Raw genomic sequence first — 13,698 nt, forward strand, 5'->3', positions numbered from 1 at the left:
GCTCAACTCACTCTCAAATTGGCAGATGAGGGATGCATATCCCGTTCTGTAACTCTTTAGTCTTATCAAGGTAGGCCTATAAGATATAATCTTTTTCGCCTTTTTACTTTCTAAGCCGATATTGCTAGAAGGACATCTGCTACTAAACTATATTCCATGCAGATTTAGAGTTTACTATCGCTGATGGGATTTCATTCACTTCATCGCTGAAACTGATGAAAACAAAAGACTCGGAAAGCGCAATTTTCTTGCAATTGCGTTGCCTTTTCGCAGTAGCATTGTACTGTACACATGATAAAGTGTTTGTTTTTGGTTGTCCATTAAGTTGTCCATTGTTTATACGTGAAACTGTTATTTTAAAAATGCTTTCGATCATGGTTGCGTCGAATATCAATCCAATGTTTTGGCCATTTAGTTTTTCCAACATACGGTCATTTAATCTTAGCGACTATTTTATTTCAAGCGTTATGTCCTTCGATTATAAACATTTCCTTAACCAGCAGTTTTCTTATCAACCCAATTTGGTATCTTTTATAAACTAAATATATCTCCGCAGCAACTGTATAATATTTGCGCGAAATAAACAACAACATCACTCTTATTTTTAGTTAAAGCACAAAAATCGAAAGGTTAAGTTTATGAAATTGCGCCCAGAGAAATGTTAGTACAGTAAATTGCTTATTTAAAAACCTTTTCTCCATCCCGTGTTTCGAATTGTCGAACCGACTAAATTCCTCTGCATCTGTCTTTACTTTATTGGTAGCTGAAAGGCTCGGTTTAGTCAGACTGACCAAATGTAACACCGAGTCCCGATGCAACACCCATAAGGCCATCCATCGAACTGAAGGAATCTAGCGTTCCCGGACTAATTGTCCTCCTGTCGAAGAAACCTTTGGACCCAAGACCAAATGGACCACGTCTGTGACTGGGACCACCACCTGTTTTAAAATACATATATAATATACGCAAAAACCTTCAATCCTTATTTTATTTGTAATAGTAAGCCAGTTTGTCTGGATTTTTTCAGTATTATGAAATTGCATTTTCTGTAATATTTAAATGTATTAGGCCTGCGAATTGGTTTGAAAACTGTGATCCGGTCCCGACTTCAAATAAAATAAACCTATCATATTTATTCCTAGTAAAGTCATTCGACAACATACACGTGTATATTTATTTCTGAGAACTTTTAACTTTTTATCGCTTATGGATAGACCAAATCGTTCTCCATACAGTAAATTCATTATACCAGGTTACTTACGATGTCCGAAGGGCGAGCCTCTCCTAATGCACTTGAGGTATTTTTTCTTCATTTGTTGATACACGTGTATATTTCTGAAAACTTTTAACTTGAGGTATTTTTTTCTTCATTTGTTCGCTGTCGGTGAGTGGAGGACATTGAAGACCGTCGATTCTCGCTTTCCTGATGCATTCTTCCTTATCCGTACTGTCGTTCTCGATATCGCCTGTAATAGAAGTAACTTAAGTTCAACCTTACAGCATTATTGTTTTCATCACCATAATTAGGTGTTTGTAAAGCGATCTTATATTTAGAAATCAAATATAAATTTCAAAGTTTTAAAAGCGTAATGGTAAATACACTTCTCTTACCACATGCATCCTTCACGCATTTCCTGCATCCTAACGTTGCGTTCATGACTTATCCTCTGTTCCTTGGGACTCCGACAGCTGTCGCAGTTTTTGTCCTCGCGGCTGCAAGAAATCACCTTCAGAAGATGCATTATGAACTTGTCATGCATACGACGTCGCGTAAAACCTCTTCCAAAACGCGAAATCATACCACCGGACATAAGGCCATGTCCACCAAAAAATCGAACAATTCCACCGGCTATAGGGCCACGTCCACCAGAAAAGGGACCAATTCCCCCTGACATAGGGACACGTCCACCAAAAAACGGACCAATTCCACCAGCCATAGGGCCACCAGCAAATGGACCATTTCTACCTGAGAATGGACCGATTCCTCCAGCCATAGGGCCACGTCCACCAGAAAAGGGACCAATTCCACCAGCCAGGGGGCAACGTCCACCAGAAAAGGGGCCAATTCCACCAGCCATGGGACCACGTCCACCAGAAAAGGGACCAATTCCTCCAGCCAGGGGGCCACGTCCACCAGAAAAGGGACCAATTCCTCCAGCCAGGGAGCCACGTCCACCAGAAGAGGGACCAATTCCTCCAGCCAAAGGACCACGTCGTCCAGAGAAAGGGCCATTACGACCAGAAAATGGGCCTCGTCGATTAGGTTTTTCTAAATGTAAACTTACTACTAGTATGGTTTTCTCGAAATGTATAACAAATGAAAGTCACAAAATATATATTTTTTTATTTTGTAAACAACGTTTAAAACATCTTGGTCGAAATATGAGGAAGGAGTTAACTAACCTTGTTTTGGAAGACATTGCTTCATGAAATGCTTGCATTTCTTCATGTCCATTTGATCTTGGTAGCTGATGGGAGGACATTCCGTACACTCTGATCCTGCTTCAGCAATGCACCCAGCATCATCGCTGTCTTCTGTGGTTAAACAAAGGTTTACCTTAGGCAAATGTCGGGAATGTGGCCGAGAACCTATATACTATAAGAAGTCATGGCGCTGGTGTGCAAACCACAAGAATCATTGTATCAGCTAAAAGGTTTCGATCATCACATTTTAACTATAGTATAGTCACGTGTATTTTTGGATGTTATAATTCTCCGTTAAACCTTCAACAGTTTGTGTCGTGTGTAGTTGCCTAACCCATTTGGTTTGACCTAAGTCGTAGGGCAGGGATGGCGAACCTTTTCGTCGCGCGGGTCACAAACGCAATCTCAATCCTTGCAAAATACACAAGTGGGTCATTATATTGTAATATATGCTAATTTGATGCAAAACTTTGCTGCTGTGTCGTTGTAAGTGGTATTGTCTTTGGTTGGAAATTTATGGTTTTGGGGCGATTTCCAAATTCGGATTCCCACGAAAATTAAGAAACTAAATAGTTATCAAATGCTGCAGCATTTTTTATAGGATTCCAGGAGTTCAGCACAAAGATTTTCAGTATAGTTTAACCAGGGTTTTAAGAATTTTTAGTCTGCGATTTCTTAAGTTCCCTAAAATTATCGCCACCTACGTTTTACAGCAATAAACGAAATGCTTTTAGTTTTCTGCTCTTCTGCACGCATTCGTTAAAGTGCATTTATTATACTAGGCCTACTGGTAACCCTTAAAATAATTTTGCGCGACCCACAAATTGGGCAGCCCTGATTTAAACAGTATACTGCTTTTTAACGATTTTTTTTATATTTATCCTTTCCTGTCAATGATTGACAACATTTCGATATTTCTAGAAAGGCAAGTGGGTCATTAAAAATCTATTGTGGGTCACTTTGTGACCCGCGGGTCAGCGGTACGCCATCCCTGTTGTAGGGTCTGCTTATTTCAAACACTTCCTAGAATATATGCTCTTGTCGAGTAATGCTCGCTATTACATGTTATACGTTTCTACCGAGTTGTCTTTATCAACACTAACATAACAAATTCAGTTTACATTTATAGTGTTTGATGCAGCTCGGATGAATTCTCACCGCATTCTTCCTTGTCGCATTCCCTGCATTCGTTCCTGGCTGCTTGCTTCCCTCGCCTCATTTCCCCCAAGCTCTTGCAATACTTGAGCGTGATGCAAGTCTTCTTGCACTCACGTGACTTTGCTGAATCCGCATTTGGTCGACCTGTGTTTTAAAATAGTTTCTCAAAACAAAAGTCTAAATCATATTAATAAGCAAGTGCTTAAACTAATTCTCCACAGTCTTGATAGTTTGTAGTTTACACAACACACTAATAGTTTTTTTGTATTATGAGTGTTTAATCATGTTTAGGCTAAACAGGCATACATTTATTCTTGTGGAATGTGTGATTGCAGTTTATCAGAATAATGTATTGTTGTATTTAAATTACTATATAAAACAACAATGGGCTTACCCCCGAAAGGCCCGTTTCGTCCAACGTCAAATGGAAATTGATTGTTTCCTGGAAATTGTCTTCCCCGTTGACTTTCTATACCTGGATAAATATTTCAATGAAAAAATTAAACGTTAAACATTTTCTTTGTTCATGCATAGAGCATTTTACGTACAGTTAATTTTGTCTCGCTTTTTTTGGTATTAAGTACTTTCTTTGCCCATTTATAGAGCATTTTACGACTTTTGTGTAGCTTTTTTGGCATGTAACACACCGCCATATTGTACAATCAACCCTCCTAGTTGTCCCTTTGCCGTTAAGATAAATAAATTATCTCTAGTTAAAACATGTTAAACGTACCGTCACTGTACCTTTGCTGTTAACCCTGGCTATTTGTAAAAAAGGGTGAAATCACACCTCGCATGCGCATATTTGTTCAGTTGAAAATAACTTTATTTCGGCTTGTTTGGCAATTTATGTTAATTCTTGCTGTCTCACTTTCACTTTTGTTTTACAGAGTTTCGTTTACTGGGCGTATTTTATCTACAAAATATTGCTGTGTTTGATAATGTATAACTTAATGCTTGTTTACTCCACAATAAAATGGCTTATGTTTTAGACTTAAAACAGTCACCTGGATTATATCAGGATTTTCAAATTTGAATGTGTTTTGTCTTTGACTGAGCAAGTAGGATATTTGTCCCCTACTCTAATATTATGATTCAGACTGAAACTGCGCACTGCTGCTTACTGTGTGTATCAGCTTTCCGGAAGTCCCATAAGTGCGGGCTTCGTTATCGGTGATAACATTAAAGCACTTTGACTGCGAGTATTACGACCCACTTATAGGGAAGTAGTAACTGAAATAAAAAGTGGTAAATAAACAAAACAATAATATGAATGTTTAATGCATTGGTTGCAGATTAAACGTTTCCTGAGAGGTTAGGTTAAGCGCGCTTGTAGAGACTTTTTGGATTGCAGTTATACAATTTAACGTTATATCTATTTATAAATTCGATTTTCTTTGTCGTTTATGTTAAAAATCTTCAGACGTTATTTGATTTTTTTCAAAACTCGGTAAAATAAAGGTTAATTCTAGAAATGATTCTGATTAAGAAAGACTGAAATTTCATTTAAAAATAAAAACATGCGTGAAAACTAAATTGTGCCTGATTCTTTTAAACGGCACTGACAATGTAAGCATCTTACACCAGACTGCTAGAAAACTGAGCATACACCAAGGAATCCAGAAGAAAAAAACGATTGAAAGCAAATGAGAAATTCGATTTTGCGATCTACTGTCGGCTGATTAATTTTTCGCCTTGCCCATTTTATTGCTCTTTTTTAAATTATGTAAGTCACAAGTATGAAATCAAGCAGGCGTCGTTTGCAGAAACAAAAAGTCTAGTCATGCACACACTAGCTGCGCAATCATACCCAAACTTCTTCTAATTGGTTGATTTGGAAAGGCTATAGGAAACAAGTCTAATGACGACATGCCAATGAAGTTATGTTATGTTATTTGGTTCTATACAGCAGGATAAACGTATTATTTTTTGTCTAGGCACTTGGTTACTTTTGAAAAGTCTATAGTTTTGGAAACCAACTACGAGAAACAAAATATCCCGAACGGAATGGACTAAAGACAGAAGTGCAGCTAGAAATGACAAAAGCCTATATATATATATATATATATATATATTTTATTTGTTTATTAATATATTTTATTTGTTGATTTATTCTTAATTTTGCCGCTTTAAAGCAAAAATCCCATTTCCAGAGACGGTGGCAAATTGGCACTGGACGCTAAAAGCTTTTCCTTCAAGACAACTTACGAGCTTTTGCGTACGGCCGTTCGCCGTACGGCCATGTGAATAAATTTTGACCAGCAAACATGTTTAAAAAACAAATATAACAATCATTCTCTCAAAAAGGATTTAACGCCTATGGTTTACTATACGTTTGATAAATTTATTCTGTAAATACATGTTTTACCTTGCCTTGGTCCGTGCAATCACTGTTAAAACAGACTTTCAATCTGTTATGTTAAACAATATGTAAAAAATTCGTAAGAGCAATAAGTTATTATACTAAGAGAAGCCTTTTTCTAAAAGGCAAGTGGCACGCGCGGCTTAAAGCGTGCAGCATGGTGCCAGACGCTTTGTTGCTTCGCCAGCAGAATAAACAAGCAAATATGAACGAATCTCGATTGGAAATATTGCTACCGCTAGGGAGGAGTAGATAGCTGTAAAACAAAATCGATGACGTCAAACAATTTGTTTTTTGTCCCCCAAATAAAGGCCCGTAGGGGTGCAGACTCCTAAAACTCTTATACGTACCTACATACCATTCTACGCCATGTCTGATGGTTTTACCATTTCTATCATGTCTACTTTTTCTAGAAAGCTTCGAACAAAAATCGGTCTGAAACATACCAAAGCAAACCAAATGAAACCAACAAGGAATAGCGCACAAACAAGATATGTCCCGAAAATAGAACTTCGGTCCACATAGTTCAACCAAACCGCATATAGTCTCACAAAAGATGGACACCGGTAGGTAAAACATTTTGGCTGGCGAGTAATTTCCAAGTCACATAAACGTTCTTTACATATTGTTTAACCAAAAACTAAAAAAATAAACATTAACTATGTAATCAATGATGGTTTTGCAAGTTTGTTGTCATAATTAAACCGCCATATCCCAACGCTATACTTATCAAACGTGTATGCACTGCAGTGACAAATGAAAATAAAATTACGTTGTACGTTTAGTGGCGAAAGTTTACAACTGAAAAGGTAAAGAGAGAAACGACATATTGTCCTGGATGTCACAGCGAGAAACGTGATTCGATTTCTATGTCAATTATCCTTATGTAACAACAGCGCTGTTTTCATCTCTAAGTTTCGCTGAAAGCTGCTGGTTGAGCCACATTATGCTGCATGTTGGTAACGGCATTCTTGTACTGGAAACGAGCTTTCTTTTTCGAGTAATTGGATTTAGTTTTAAACGTTTTTACGGTTATTACAGTTATTTGTTGATCAGCATTAAACTAAAACAAGTTTGCCCGTTCATTGTTAATCAAAGTTATTCTTTGATCGCTAACAAATCGATATGCAAACTTATGGTTGTTGTATTGCCCTACTGTTAAGGTAAATGCAAAATTATAATTACAATATACGCTTGATTTTTCTTAAATTGCTATTAGGGGAACACACAATAAGACCTAAAAATCAATAATACCGAAAGCAGAAAAATAAAAAAAAACATAGTAATAAAAACAACGACATAATTATGCCGAATACGCAGTAATATCCACGACAGAATAACAACCTAATGGTCTGAACAATACCTAAACCTGAGGGAATAAGTCCTAAATTTATCGGATGAGGTCTAAATGGCCAAATAACGCTTGAAACGGTAGGGATAGGCTATGGGACCATTGGGGCCATGGGTCTGGCATCGGTCGTTTTGTTGTCGACGTTTGTTTGAATAGCGCCGTTAGGGGCCATTTTTTTGGCACCGGAATTTTGGCCCTCTTTGTGGTTATTGGTGGGGAATGGGTGGTGTTAGAAAATCGGTTAGAGTTGAAATGATTAGGTGAATTAGTGATGTACTTAGGGGTGGGGTACGTGTATAGGCCCAGTGCCGGATTATCTAAGTGCGGGGCCTGTAGCAGATTGATTTGATTTACAAATAATGAGCGGGAAGTAGGCTAATTGAATGTGTTATAGATTTAATCTACATTGTACAACAACAAAGGCTAATGTAGGTATTTTATTTGCAAGTAGAAATCGAAATTTCAGTATTATTATTCATTCTTCTCGATGCATTTTGATCTCTACAAATATGGAAAATATTTCAGAGGAGTTCAGTGACTTCAGAACGTAATTTTCAAAAATCAAGAAATTAAATAGTGTTGCCCACCCCAGTGGTTCTCAACCGCTGCTCCTAACCATCTTTTTAGCGCCTCCCATCAGAGTTAAAAAAATAAAATGATTTTTTAGAAGCTTATTTGCATACGAGTTCGCTTAACAAAAACAGGTGTTTTAAGATAAATTTTTTAATGACGTTACTTTCTAACGCCAACCCTGAAAATTTTCTTGAGCCCTAAAAAAGGCTGGATCCGCCGCTGCACATAACATAACGCGATGCCAAAACGACCCTCGAAGAAAGGACATTTTAGAGTAAATGGAAAGAGAAACATTTCCAAAATGAAAAAGAATAAAAGACGCATTGTATTCTTTGATTTGATTGGTTGCTATTAAATAAATTTGTTTTTAATAAACTGCTTGATCTCTTTTGCGGATCTTTTTTTATCCGTTAAAATTAAAATCGACTGTTTAATTTGTGCTAAAATACTTACAAAGGTCGATAACCACTGGTGCAGCCGCTCTTTCCATATCGTATTTAGCAGATAATTTTTAATGAACTTCAATTTAGAAAATGATCTATCTCCAGTACAATTAGTTACCATCCCACTTAGACAAATGCTTGCAAAGCATAACAAATTGTCAGTGTTAGGAAACGTGGACTAACCGTTCGTATTACGTGATATTGCCACAAAAGTGGCGTGATGTTGTAAATATTTTAGTACCCGTTTAGCAACTTAAGTTGTGCGAAAAACCAACAGGCAACAATAGGTATGGTTTATAAGTAGTTCATATGTAGTTCAACCCTTGAATGACAGATTTAGACAAACACGTCGTTAACAAGCACCAGTTGTTAAACCCCTGGAAGATGTTTTCCGCTTTGCATTCCGCCAAAAAATTTGACTGCAGCGTAAATCGGAATAATGACAACCAAACGCGGAGCGTTCAATAGAAAAAAGGTGCGAGGGAAAACACGAGAATTTTTGTGCGAGTGGGAAACCAAGCTGAAACCGATACTAATAGTTAAACACTTCTGGTTATTCAGGCTGAAAAGCGTCAAAGTATTTCCAAAGTAGCGGGCACATTATTGTGTTTGTGACAGCACTCGATCAAGGCAGTTGCCTCCAGCGGAAATTATTTTTTAAAGTTTACAATAATTAGGAAGGGACAAGACGTTGAGACAAGTAAGTTACTCTTACAGCTATAATATTCTCCTATGCCATTCCAGTTTGCAATCCAAAAATTACTTTGTTTTGCAAAAAAAAAGTGTTTTGCTCACCAAGCGTGGGGCATTGTGAAGCGCGGGGCCCGTTGCAGCTGCTACATCTGCTACTATGTTAATCCGGTCATGAGAGTAAGCCTATATGTACAAATAAAGCTTGTGTCAGGTTTCACTGTTGAACGTTTCACTGTTGTTCGTCACCATCAGTTCTGCAGTCAATTGCTGTTTAATATAGATATTAATATATTCATCGATACGATGTTCTCAGTAGTGTTAATACCCGGCTTGTCATGCGCTTTATCAGTTCGCCACAGCACCATACACACGACAGCCACATAATGGTTTACGTACGATTAAGGGATTAATCGATTGGAAAACGGCAGCAGTGCATTTCTACCATTTAGTCGGCATAAACTGTTCACTCACAGAGGGACGGACCTGGATAAGTGTCACATGCAGTAAGCCTAGCCGTAAATTTTAATCGGTACAAGAACGCAAAATGAGTGGTACAAATAGGTTATTGTAACCAGCGACAATAGAATACATTCATATAAATGTCGGTGATGGTTTTAAATATATTTTAAAGACAGGAGATTTTTTAGTTGTTGTGACGAATTTAGGAGTTGTAAAGTCAAGATTTAAAATAAGTACATTACTAAATGTACTCTATGATTGTGTGAATTACTTTAAATGCAATTATAGCAAATTTTAGAAAAACATTTATACGAGAAACGATTTAAAAACTAATCCACCTTTCGGGTAGAACAGCAACGAAAGTCCCCTTAATAATCATTTTGACGCCTCTAGTGACAAATAGGGAATACTTTATTTACTTTTGCTGATCAAATGAAAAGGGACGCCGTTGTTATATGTGATTTTGCATTTTTTCTGTGTTAACATGTTTTATGTTTCATAAATCGATCGATGTAGAAAAGTTTTACCAAGCTGTATGTTAAGTTTGAGGCGTGTGCTAATCAAATCTTCGAATTTCGGCGCTGGTCTAGAATCAGCGTTCAAACAATTATTAAATCAGCGCACAATGTTTGGGTTAGGGTCAGGGCTGCGGACTCGGGACTCGAGTAAGACCACGTAAAACTAGCCGAGTCCCGAGTCCGACGTGCGTATGCACAGTACCAAACTTTTAAACTGATATGGCCGCCAACTGGAAGTTGTAAAGGTGGAATAGCATATGGTGAAATATTTTTTGGCGCTCTTTCACTATTGTACGTGAAAAGTTATGCAAAAAACAAAACAAAATACTACCGCATACCACAACGCATATTGTTTGGGTTAGGGTGAGGGTGGGTCAAGTAATATTATGTTTATTATTAATAATAACTTGACCCACCCTCAACCAAACGCTAACCCTAACCCAAACAATATGCGTTGTGGTATGCGGCATTTAAACAAAGTTTTTATTAATTTTTACGTACATAAGTGAAAGAACGCCTATTTTTTAACCGTGTATTGTGAGTGAATGAACTATACGACACCCCTATAAGTGGATTGCTGAACATTCCTGTTATTTTAGTTGTGTAAATTAGCGGAATGCAGGCTGTGGAGTCGGGGCCGGACTCGGACTCTGGAGTCAAACTCGGGTTATTTTTAACCGACTCCGCAGCCCTGGTTAGGGTGCAGGTTATCGTTTGGGTTCTGGTATGGGTTAAGTATTATTCTATTTATTATTCAATGACAATATGCTTAACCCAACGAAACCCAAATGCTAACCCGGACCCTACCCTCTTATCCAAATAATGTGTGTGGTGGTGGGATTCTAGACCACATCCAATTAATCTTGTGTTCTTGTGCTCATATTACGGTAAAAAAAGGTGCGGGGACACCTAAGAGGGATTTTTTGCCCCACACTGGAATTTTTTACAACGGTGAATTAGAATTTTTGTTTAATAAATCAATAGTACATTAAAGTCGCTATATAAAAAATGATTGTTTTTCATCAGTGTCATCTGACATGTATACTGATGAATTGTTGTCAAAAAACTTTGGTGTCCTATTTTTTTATTGGATGTATAGATGGAAAAAATAACAGCACCAGCAGCATTATGAGGTTATCACGATAAGCTTGCCCAAATTTGTTTCATTGTTTTATGATTCAAAATCCATAAATGTTTAAAATTTAGGGGCCTGTTGGAAAATCGCCGTCATCAATTAGTCCAGTAAAATTTGCCGACTGGCCAAGATTCAGATCACTATTTTAAAGTTATCAAAAACACTATTTTAAAGTTATCAAAACAAGTTGTCAAAATTGAAATCATAGAAGAAATAAATATGGAAGAATAGAAACAATAATAATACTTGACCCACCCAAATCAAAAAGCTAACTCGCATCCTAACTCAAAGGAACAGGCTATTTGCCCGTCTGTTACTTTGAAATTTGCAGTATTTAACCAATCCATTTTGTTTCCTGCATCTTGAAATTTAAAGTAACTCACTATAGAATTAGTTTGCAATGAAGAAGTATGTTTTTCTGGACAATATTTGAGTTATGGTATCAGTTATTGTGTAGGTGATAGTGGGTCAAGTATTATTCTACATATAGTATTAATAATATTGCTTAACCCTATCCAAACGCTAACCCAAATAATTAGGGCTTATGGTAGTAGGATTCTAGTCCAGTGTTCCGCAACCCTTTTCACTTGCGGCACACCAACAGGGCACATACAGTTCAGTGTCACATCTACGAAATATATGTCGAACCTCTATAGAGACATCAGTAAGTATCCAAGGTAGCCCAGAGAAACATGAGTGACTTTTGATTAAACTCGAAGGCGCTGAATATTGACATAATGAAATCCCTTATCTTCCAATTATGTGGTTTTGTGACTATAATGTTTATCTTATTGAAATCAAGAGTTCTGCAATTTACACCCCCTTGCAAAAGCGGGTCAAAAAACATTATTGGATTTTAATAGCATATTCAAAAAAATTTGATTTGCTCTTGTTTGCCCTAATATCTTTTTTTTTTATACTTTTTGCTTAATTTATTTTTCGAAACAGCAGCCAGTAATAATTTAATCAATCACAAAATCCTATCATATATTTACAATAATATTTCATGGGTTTCTTGCTAACTGATAATTATCTCCTGTTTTTTAATTTTGGTTTGAAGTTTGAAAATAAATCGCTGTATAAGAGAAAACTAATAAAATTTGAATGTGACAAATAAACGTAGAATAGGATTTAAAAGTTTTAAATAATAAGAAAACTTTTATGAAATTAATTTTTAGGGCTAAAATGCCTGCCTTGATTTACATTTTGTGTTAATTCGTCTGATTTATTTAAAAGTACCCTTGAAAACGCAAGTTAATCTGGGAATATCATGGCACACCAGTGGCAGTGCACTGTTTTAGAGTGTGCAAGCTTTGGAGTTTAGTAAACGGCCGAGCCGGGCAAATAGCCTCTTCCTAACCCAAATATTGTTAGCAATATAAACGCCTAGACCAGGGGTGGGCGGGCCGCATGCAGCCCTTTTCCATTTTTTGTGCGGTCCTTCACCTTCTTCCAGCTAATTTTCTCTAAATAAGACTATGAGTGTGCACCATGGACTTTTGCTCTATCAGCTTCCTGTTTGAAGTGCGATGTAACCCATATAGGCTACACCGCTACACTTATGCATTTTTAACTCGAATGGGAAGCATCCATTACAAAACAACCTTCATTCAGGACAATTTACTTGTGTCACGTTGTTATGATAAAGAATTGTTTTGTAACAACTACACTTGTCTAGTACGGTCAAGGTGTAACATACTTTTGACAAACATATTGACTAAGATGTTATGTTTACCAGCTGATTTTGCTTAAGGCTGTTAATTAAATTGTAGGAAATATTTTTTCCGAATCCGCAAGTAGACAGCACTGACAAAACGCCGTAGTTAGTTTTTTCTAGTAAAAACTGAAAATATAAATTAGTGTTTTTTTGATTTGCGGCCCTCCTGTAAGCATTACATTTCCTAACTGGCCTGTGTGTTAAAATGGTTGCCCACCCCTGTCCAAGACAAAATGTGGTAGATTGTAGACCAGCGCCAAATTTACTTTTAGTATGTTTTTTTTTTATTTTAAATAATTGTTTGAACTCATTATTAATTTTATTAATGACTTTAACATAAAAAGATTATTTATAAATTAAATAAATTAATTACTCTTAAAATAAGTTTGAGGGTTAATATTATTGTAAACATAGTTAACATACTCAAAATTAAATATTCCCTTAACCCACTTGAACTTGAGTGGCAGTGTTTCCAAGGTAAAAATCAATAAATAAATCAGATTGTTTTGCGTCAATATATATGTCAGATCCAATATCCATTGCTGTAATCAGATTTATTAATTTTTGTATCTATCTGTCAGATTTATAATAATTTTGTCTAATCTGTCTTGTTAATAAGTTGGATAGTTTTCTAAAATAGTAGTAGCAATAATTTAAGATATATACACATTATAATCCTCACATGAAATTTTGTTGATTCATCAGAAATATTAAATAGTTTTTCTATGATTTTGTTAAATTTCTAAGACATATATCATTCACAAAGCTAACTAGTTTATTGTAATGTTCAGAATTTTTTAGCATCTTCACCAGAATTTATGAACTTAATAATTAGATATATAAAATATTGTATTTTTTCAGATAT

General features: G+C 36.3%; 1 pseudogene; it reads right to left on the bottom strand.

Moving 5' to 3' along the window:
* Positions 1-777: 777 nt before the first annotated feature.
* On the bottom strand, positions 778-8,358 carry LOC146138636 (uncharacterized; annotated as a pseudogene).
* Positions 8,359-13,698: the final 5,340 nt, after the last annotated feature.

The sequence above is a fragment of the Ascidiella aspersa genome, chromosome 7, assembly GCF_963924565.1.
Source record: "Ascidiella aspersa chromosome 7, kaAscAspe10.2, whole genome shotgun sequence".
Lineage (NCBI taxonomy): Eukaryota > Metazoa > Chordata > Ascidiacea > Phlebobranchia > Ascidiidae > Ascidiella > Ascidiella aspersa.